The sequence below is a fragment of the Coregonus lavaretus genome (assembly GCF_964263955.1).
Source record: "Coregonus lavaretus genome assembly, chromosome: 4".
NCBI lineage: Eukaryota > Metazoa > Chordata > Actinopteri > Salmoniformes > Salmonidae > Coregonus > Coregonus lavaretus.
The window spans coordinates 10,975,401-10,984,909 of NC_139991.1; positions in this window are offsets into that span (position 1 = coordinate 10,975,401).

Genomic DNA, 9,509 nt, shown 5'->3' on the forward strand with positions numbered 1-9,509 from the left:
TCTCCCAGATCCCCCACCCCTCAGTAAAGCCTGTCTCATTCCATTCTGAGTTGAAGTGATTGATTGTTGGCCCGCTCTCTAAGTGGTAGACCCAGGTTACCACTGATGCAGAACGCTCAGGAATGGGCAACAGATGAGATTGAATACCTGGTTTGAAGTAGAGAGGTGTTGCCTGATAAAATCACGCTTTCTGGGATTGCCTCTATAATATGTTTTCAACCATGGTGTTATGGAATAGTGTGGGCTCGGTACAAGCCATGCCTGGCTGTGTAAGAAGTGTAAGAGGTGAGCTGTATAATTGTTTATTTAAAATATGGCTACTTGGGCTCTCTTGCTATTGAGACTGCTTGGCGAAATGTAAAATGTCAGGTGATTGGGGAGTTGCATGTTTGTGTATGTTTTCCATTGGATTAGTTATAGTCATATACAGTAGGACATAGTCTACATGCTGTGACGGAAAAAACATGAAACACACAAATCGATTAGGGACATTGAATATTGACTTTCAGAGCATTGTTGTGACATTTGGCGGAAACCAATTATTTTGATAAAGGAACTAAAGGAACCATACCTCTAAACGACACGCCTTCTGTTTCTAACATCACTTAGCATGTAAAAATACACACGCTCCACTCAAAACATTGCAAAAGATGAGAGAACCATATGGATGAAGGGAAGACCATGTGTCCTTGTTCTTACCCACCTTCACTGATCTGTTCCAGCTAACAAAAGGCCTTTGACAAACAAAAACAAAAACAAACTGTATGTTCAGGTGGCGTTCACAGGATGTGCTATATCTGAATAATTCAATTCAACAATAGTGTAACACTGAGGCAACAATGAAACAACGGTCAGGCAACATTTGAGTATGACACTAAATTAGTGTCAAGCTTTCCCTGTGTCCTTACATTTATGTCATTTAGCAGATGCTCTTATTCAGAGCGACTTACAGGAACAATTAGGGTTAAGTGCCTTGCTCAAGGGTACATCAACAGATTTTTCAGCTAGTTGGTTCGGGGATTCAAGCCATCGACCTTTTAGATACTGGCCCAACGCTCTTAACCGCTAGGCTACATGCCGCACTTCTGCCAGGGTTCACGCACTTCCCTTATCATGTGATGATACTGAATATCTCATGTCACTGTATATCTCTGTAGACACACATAGGTTCATGAATAATTTGGAGACGTTCCTGAACACAGCACACATTAGGCACCATGCCTCACACACAGGAACAGGGCATTAATACTGCATCACAACACACGCGCACACACACACACACACACGCACACACGCACACACACACACACACACACACACACACACACACACACACACACACACACACACACACACACACACACACACACACACACACACACACTCCCCCAAAAGGTTAAAGGATGTGGATATAATCCCACATAAAATCCCTCCCCCAACACCTATTTTACAGCATTTCATTACACAACCAAATAATGACATAAGAGGGAAATATCAGTAATAATAGTAAAAGGTTTATATACTGTATACAGTATGTGCATTAGTTAAACAGAAACATAGAGGCCTAGGGAAGAGTGGAAGAGAAGAGGAGACAGAGAAAGAGAGAGAGAGAGAGAGAGAGAGAGAGAGAGAGAGAGAGAGAGAGAGAGAGAGAGAGAAATAAGTAACGTGTCGTCCCTCACAAATGATGCAGCACACCCCCAATTAAGATATCGCATGTGACTGTCATATGTGACCACAGATTATCCATTATATTGACCAGATATTCAAGTGTCCGCTCTAACAATGAAAATAAATGTCTAAAAATGGAAGGCAGTTAGCCTGGGTATCAGTCCAGGGCTTGACATTCAGGTAAATTTGCCAGTGGCACACAGATCACAGCATGTTATGCACGCAGAATTTCAATCGTGGTTGATTTCATGTTTCATTTGCAGTCTGGGCAACTACCTTATATTATAGCCAACCATTAAATCTGATATTTACACTGATCTTTTGGAAAACAAAAATAAAACCATCCCCCTCTCAATGTTGACATATAGCTTATATTAAACTGTTTAAAATGTAATATCCCCCTCCAGAAATTAGCCCAATAACATGTTGATGAAAAGCAGCAATGTGGTCTTGAATAAAGAGACAAAATCAGAAGCTCAATGGCATGGAGGAGGATTGCAGAGATTGTTGGTGTTGATGGTGGATGAAGAGAGATTTGCTTGTACTGCTAGCTAGATATGAACCTCAATCAACTTAAACCTCAAAACTGTGATCAAAGCCACTATTGTGAATGTGTTGACTAAATTGAATTGTGAAATTTGCCCACCAAAGGATAGAAATCATCAGTTGCACACATTATAACATTTCAAATTATACACTAAGCTTATATTTCCCATGTAATATGCTACCAATTGGATTATGGTATTTTAACATTATGATTCTCATATATTATAGCTTATTGCTCTTTCATTATACCTCTGTCATGACATTGATGATTATAGCTCACTTCCTGTAAAATACACAGGCCTGCATGTAAAATGCACATGAATGGGTACTTTGGGTAAAGGAAATATTGGTTTGACTTGCAAACATTGTTGTGCAAATCTCTCTTCACCCACCATTAACACCAACAATCTACAATCCTCATCCATGCCATTGACCTTCTGATTTTGTCTCTGTGTTCTAAAATCATTCTCAGCAAATAAACGAGGTAGAATTACAACGCTCCCCACGCCCCATTATTTCCCTTTTTGAAATTTTAGCCTACAAATTGGCAGCTCCTTATTTTCATGTACAGTACTGTACCTAGAATACAAGGGTTGGATTTGCACTAAACAATTTAATATGACAGAACATTCATGTAGAACATCTGGCTTATGGTTAGCTTCATATACATGATCTACTGGTTTCATTTTAAATTGAGAACAGGCACATGACATGGAGTTTGCCAAAAGGCACCTAAAGGACTCGGATTGAACCCTTTGGCCTCAATGCCAAGCGTCACGGCTGGAGGAAACCTGGCACCATTCCATTCCTTTTTCAGCGGCAGGGACTGGGACATTAGTCAGGATCGAGGGAAAGATGAAAGGGAAAAAGTACAGAGAGATCCTTGATGAAAACATGCTCCAGAGCACTCAGGACCCCATACTGGGGCAAGGTTAACCTTCCAACAGGACAACGACCCTAAGTACACAGCCAAGACACTGCAGGAGTGGCTTCGGAACAAGTCTCTGAATGTCTGAGTGGCCCTTGAACCCGATCGAACATCTCTGGGGAGACCTGAAAATAGTTCTGCAGCGACACTCCCCATCCAACCTGACAGAGCTTGAGAGGATCTGCAGAGAAGAATGGGAGAAACTCCCCAAATACAGGTGTGCCAAGATTGTGGCGTCATACATAAGAAGACTCGAGGCTGTAATCTCTGCCAAAGGTGCTTCAACAAAGTACTGCATAAAGGTTCTGAATACTTATGTAAATGTGATATTTCAGTTGTTAATATTTTTTTTTGTAGGAATTTGCAAGATTTTCTACAAATCTGTTTTTGCTTTGTCATTGTGGGGTATTGTGTGTAGATTGATGAGGGGGGAAAAAACGATTTAATCCAATTTAGAATAAGGCTGTAACGTAAAAAAATGTGGAAAAAGTCAAGGGGTCTGAATACTTTCCGAATGTACACATACAACCCATGGCATACAAGGATGTGCCAGCAGTCTCTTGGGGCATTCAGTGTGACCCATTCATCTGCGGATTAGGGGAGGGTTTGGCCGGGTGGGATGTCCTTGTCCCATTGTGCTCTAGTGACTCTAGTGACTTGTTGCCGGTCGGGCGCATGCACGCGGACTTCGGTCACCAGCTGTCTAGTGTTTCCTCCAACACATTGGTGCGGCTGGCTTCCGGGTTAAGCGAGCAGTGCAGCTTGGCGGGGTTGTGTTTCGGAGGACGCATGGCTCTTGACCTTTGTCTGTACAGGAGTTGCAGCAATGGGACAAGACTGTAACTACCAATTGGATGTCACGAAAAAGGGGTATAAAGTACAAAGAAATACATACAGTACCAGTCAAAAGTTTGGACACACCTACTCATTCAAGGTTTTTTCTTTATTTTTACTATTTTCTACATTGTAGAATAATAGTGAACACATCAAAACTATGAAATAACACTTATGGAATCATGTAGTAACCCAAAAAGTGTTAAACAAATCAAAATATATTTTATACATATTTCAAATAGCCACCCTTTGCCTTGATGACAGTTTTGCAGCTAACTAGTACACCTAGTCCACCTACTTCCTTTTCTGACAGCTGGAGCAGCAAATCCTTTCACCCTCTTACATTGTTGTTATCTACAAATGCATTTGGAGCATGTGTTTTTAATTTACAATGATAAATAGGCCTACATCAAGGTAACAAGCTAATATGAAGTTAGCTGATTATGTTTTACTTAGCTATAGTATGTAAAGTTGGCTAGCTAGTTATCTAGCTAGCAGCTCATTAGCCTACACACAGTGGCCTGTTGTAGCTAGCTAGCTAATAATAAATGTACTTACTTGAATAGGTTCAAGCCTATGCACACACCCACGAAGTGGCCAATCTTTTGGAGTGAAGCGTTGTCAAGCGGAGGCGCCGGATCTGGTCAAAACATACTGTGAGGCGGGGATTACTTGAGACAGAGAGGGAATGCTGGTTGATAACAAGTGTGAAGTGTCAGACGTCGGGAAGATTGTGAAGGATTAAATACAAATATATTTGTTTTGGAGTGGGCCATATGAAAGCTTGATTAACTGGCCCGGTGAGCTCGGCTGATGTTGCCGGGCCAGCGAACAGCCCTGAATGTCGAGCCCTGCAGTTTCTTTAGTTAATCCACTGCCTGTACTCCATGTCATGTGCCAAAAAAACACTGCCACCTTCTGGAGAAGACAGACTTTGGGCCCAGTTATCGCTCTCGCTTCACCTCATCCTCTCTGGTGTGACTCACAAATTTCAGTTAATTACTATACCTCTCGCCTTGGGCCAATCAGCATAATTTTGCAAATGCAATGGCAAGACGTATCATTCACCCAAGTTTCGTAAAACTCGATCCATGGTCCCCTCCCCGATTTCATTGTGGGGGACAATATAAATACAGTAGAGAGTAAAGCATTGGTGAGAGCTTTATGTCCCCTGGCTCTGCTAAGGGAGCCATTACCTTGTGAAAATAGTCCATTCCTCCACAGAGCTCTGCACCTTGATTTACAGATCATCTCTCTCCACTCCCTCCCTCCAGGCGCACATGTAGTCGAACATCCAGATCTTTCCAAATCAGACTGTGAACTTAAGGACTGTACTATAATTGTATAGCAACCAACCTATTATAAGTAATTTTGTATTAAGTCTCATGTACGTAAACGTTAAACTGAAATCCTTTACACAATATAAAGGGATGGTTCTTTAACCCCATTGATGTTCACATAATAAGGGTTATAATTGCTATTCCATAGCACATTTACTGAAAACACACCTCGCAAATCTGTTCATTCATGATCAAGCACCATCACCTAAACAGGCTGCCAGGTACAGTATAACTACTGGTTCAGAAATGTATTCCAAAATTCCCAAACTCCAAAATGCCTCAATTGAACTCTATTCACATATCCGTTCTCACTATGAAAGCCTTCGATCTTGTGATCGATGAGACACAGCCATTGCCATTGCCATTCCCCACACAGCTCCATAGATCAGCTCCTATGCTGTCTGGTAGTGTAGTAAGGAGTAGACTCAGTAGACTACCTGCTGGGTGTGTGGTACCGTTCCCGTCCCTGTGCTGCCTGCCAGCCACATTGACAGAGCCTTGATGTAATCTGGCACTAGCTGTCATGGCCCATGTTTCATCCGTCTGTCTCTACCCAGCCTGGGAGAGGGGAGGCTGGGAGAGACTGTTGTAGGCTGGTGAAGGCTGGGGTGCTGGGGAGGACAGAGGAGACAGGAGGATGTTAATTGGACACTGGGGAAGAATAGAGGACAGTAAGGGAGACTGAGGAGACTGGGGCAGGATGAGGGAGGCTGGGGTAGCAAGGTGAGGCTGAGGGAGGCTGGGGTGGCAAGGTGAGGCTGAGGGAGGCTGGGTTACAGTAGGGGAGACTAGGGGACATTAGGGGAGTCGGGAGCATGGGGAAAACACTATGGAGACAGGGGACACGGGAAGAGGCAACCTAAAGGAGAGAACACCACAGCAGGGGAACACAGCCAGGGAGAGCTTACAGAGGGAGAAACAGGCCTTGCGTAAGGAACGTGTTCTATTGCATAGGGAGTGTGTTGACTCAGAGCATAGTACAGTAACAGCATGGTGGAGTGATACTCTGTCCAAGGGCTGACTCTGTAGTGTCCTGCTGCCAGTTCCCTGTTGGAGTGTTCTGTGACTTACAAAGACAGTACAGAGAGAGTGAGCTTGAGCCTGTCAGTTTGTGACACATTTGGAAAGAACAGATGGATGGCTGGAAAGGGTAAGCAAAATCCCAATACTGAAGTTTCCAAATGACCTAGGGTAACTTAACTGGAGACAGTTCCACCTCCTTCAACGTATCAATATATTAGCCAAATTGTTGATCTTCCTCAGCAACAGGAATCTATTGAAGGAGGGATGATACCATGAAAATGTTTTTTGATGGCTTCATTACAGGCCGTGGGGGCCAGTTAAGAGGTTACCCGTCTCTTTCCGCTCCATTTAAGTGGATCACAATTTGATGGATGAGTGTGTATGTGCGCGAGTGTGTTCTGGTTCCCTCTCTCTCTCCTGCCTACACTGAGCTGGGCTGATTCAATGTGACCTCGTCTCAGAACTATGGCAGCCCGGCCCGTAGGAAGCAGCCGATCGATGCCTCCACATGGGTGTGTGGAGATTCCAACACTCCCTCTGTGTGGAAAAGTGCACACAGAGATGTGTGCTTCAATGACACACACACACACACACACACACACACCATACACACACATCTATGCATGTTTGGACACACACAGATACTCGGACTCCCACCCACATATGCACTCCCACCCACGGAAACATGCCACACACACATATTGATACGCCCACCCACACCCACACAGACACACCCACACACCGCAATTTCTGGCAGGAGGGAAGCTGTTGCCATGGAAACACAAACCAAGGGGTGCAAGCCGCAGGGGAGAGCTGGGCTTGTTTGATTGTGCGGTACGCTCAAGACAACACGATTCTCAGGAATATGAATCAGTTGGAAAAGAAGACATTCAACACATCATAACAGGATGACTGATGGGAGATGCATCGTGTAATGTCTTCATAACTGATGCAATGTCTTAAAACAATGGATGTTCAGCCTCCCTCAATGGATGTTCAGCCTCCCCACCTAAACTCCGCCCCTGTGCTTTTTACTCTAAAAAGCTCAGCCCTTCGGAGCGAAATTATGACGTCGGGGACAGGGAGCTGTTAGCTGTAGTTCAGGCCCTTAAGGTGTGGAGGCATTGGCTTGAGGGGGCTCAACACCCTTTCCTCATTTTGACTGACCATCGGAACCTGGAGTACATCCGGGCAGCGAGGAGACTGAACCCTCGCCAGGCTCGATGGAGTATGTTTCTCGCCAGGTTCGTATTTAAAATCACGTACATCCCTGGGTCCCAGAACGGTAAGGCAGATGCTCTGTCACGGCGGTATGACACGGAGGAGAGGTCTGTTGAGCCTACTCCCATACTACCGGCGTCTTGTCTAGTGGCACCGGTTGTGTGGGAGGTCGATGCTGAAATCGAGCGGGCATTGCATGCCGACCCTAGCCCTCCACAGTGTCCTGTGGGTCAAAAGTACGTTCCGCTCGAGGTTCTGGATCGACTCATTTACTGGGCTCACACGTCACCCTCCTCTGGACATCCGGGTATTGGCCGGACAGTGCATTGTCTTAGCACTAAGTACTGGTGGCCCACGTTAGCCAGGGATGTGAGGGTTTATGTCTCCTCCTGCTCGGTGTGCGCCCAGTGTAAGGCGCCCAGACACTTGCCCAGGGGTAAGTTACAACCCCTGCCCGTTCCACAACGACCCTGGTCCCACCTCTCAGTGGATTTTGTGACAGACCTTCCCCCCTCGCAGGGGAATACCACCATCCTGGTCGTTGTGGACCGGTTTTCTAAGGCCTGTCGTCTTCTCCCTATGTCGGGTCTTCCTACTGCCCTACAGACCGCAGAGGCACTATTTACCCACGTCTTCCGGCATTACGGGGTACCCGAGGATATAGTGTCTGATCGAGGCCCCCAGTTTACCTCCCGAGTCTGGAGAGCGTTCATGGAGCGTTTGGGGGTCTCGGTGAGCCTTACCTCGGGGTACCACCCGGAGAGCAATGGGCAGGTAGAACGAGTCAACCAGGATGTGGGTAGGTTTCTGAGGTCGTATTGCCAGGACCGGCCGGAGGAGTGGGCTCGGTATATTCCCTGGGCGGAGATGGCCCAAAACTCTCTCCGCCACTCCTCTACCAACCTAACCCCCTTCCAATGTGTGTTAGGTTACCAGCCGGTTCTGGCACCTTGGCAGCAGAGCCAGATCGAGGCCCCTGCGGTGGATGATTGGGTGAGGCGCTCGGAGGAGACGTGGAACGCTGCACACGTCCATCTGCAGCGGGCCATCCGTCAACACAAGGCGAGCGCCGATCTCCACCGCAGTGAGGAGCCGGTGTACGCACCTGGAGATCGAGTCTGGCTCTCGACCAGAAACCTGCCCCTCCGCCTGCCCTGCCGGAAGCTGGGTCGGCGGTTTGTGGGGCCTTTTAAAGTCCTGAGAAGACTGAACGAGGTGTGTTATAGGTTACATCTGCCTATTGAATATAAGAATATTAACCCCTCGTTCCATGTGTCTCTTCTCAGGCCGGTGGTAGCTGGTCCACTCCAGGAAGGTGAGATAGGAGAGACTCCTCCGCCCCCACTGGACATCGAGGGGGCTCCGGCGTACACCGTTCGGTCCATCTTGGACTCGAGACGTCGGATGGGGGGTCTCCAGTATCTCGTGGAGCTCGTGGAGGAACGGTGCTGGGTGCCGCGGAGGGACATCCTAGACCCGTCTCTCCTGTCGGAGTTGCACCGGGGGCATCCCGCGCGCCCTGCTCCGCGTCCTCCTGGTCGTCCCCGAGGCCGGGGTCGGCGCACGGCTGGATCCGCGCGTCAAGGGGGGGGTACTGTCACGGTTTCGGCCGAGGCTGCTCCTCCTCCTTGCTCAGGCAGGCTTCGGCGGTCGTCGTCCCCGGAGTACTAGCTGCCACCGTTGTATGTTTCATGTTCGTTTGGTTTTGTCTTGATGTTGTACACCTGTTTCCAGTTAGTGTTCATTAGTGTCCTATTTAGTTCTTGTTGTGTGTGTCAGGTGTTGTGTGTGATTGCGCTTCTGTTTGGTGTTCTGTTCTACGTGTTTCCCTCCGTTGTTTTGGAGAGGGTTTTTCGCACATGTTAGTGCGCCTTTTGTTTGACGCCTGTGTGCGCCTTTATTTTCGCCTCCGGGCTTGTTGAGCTCGTGTACTAAGTGAATATTTC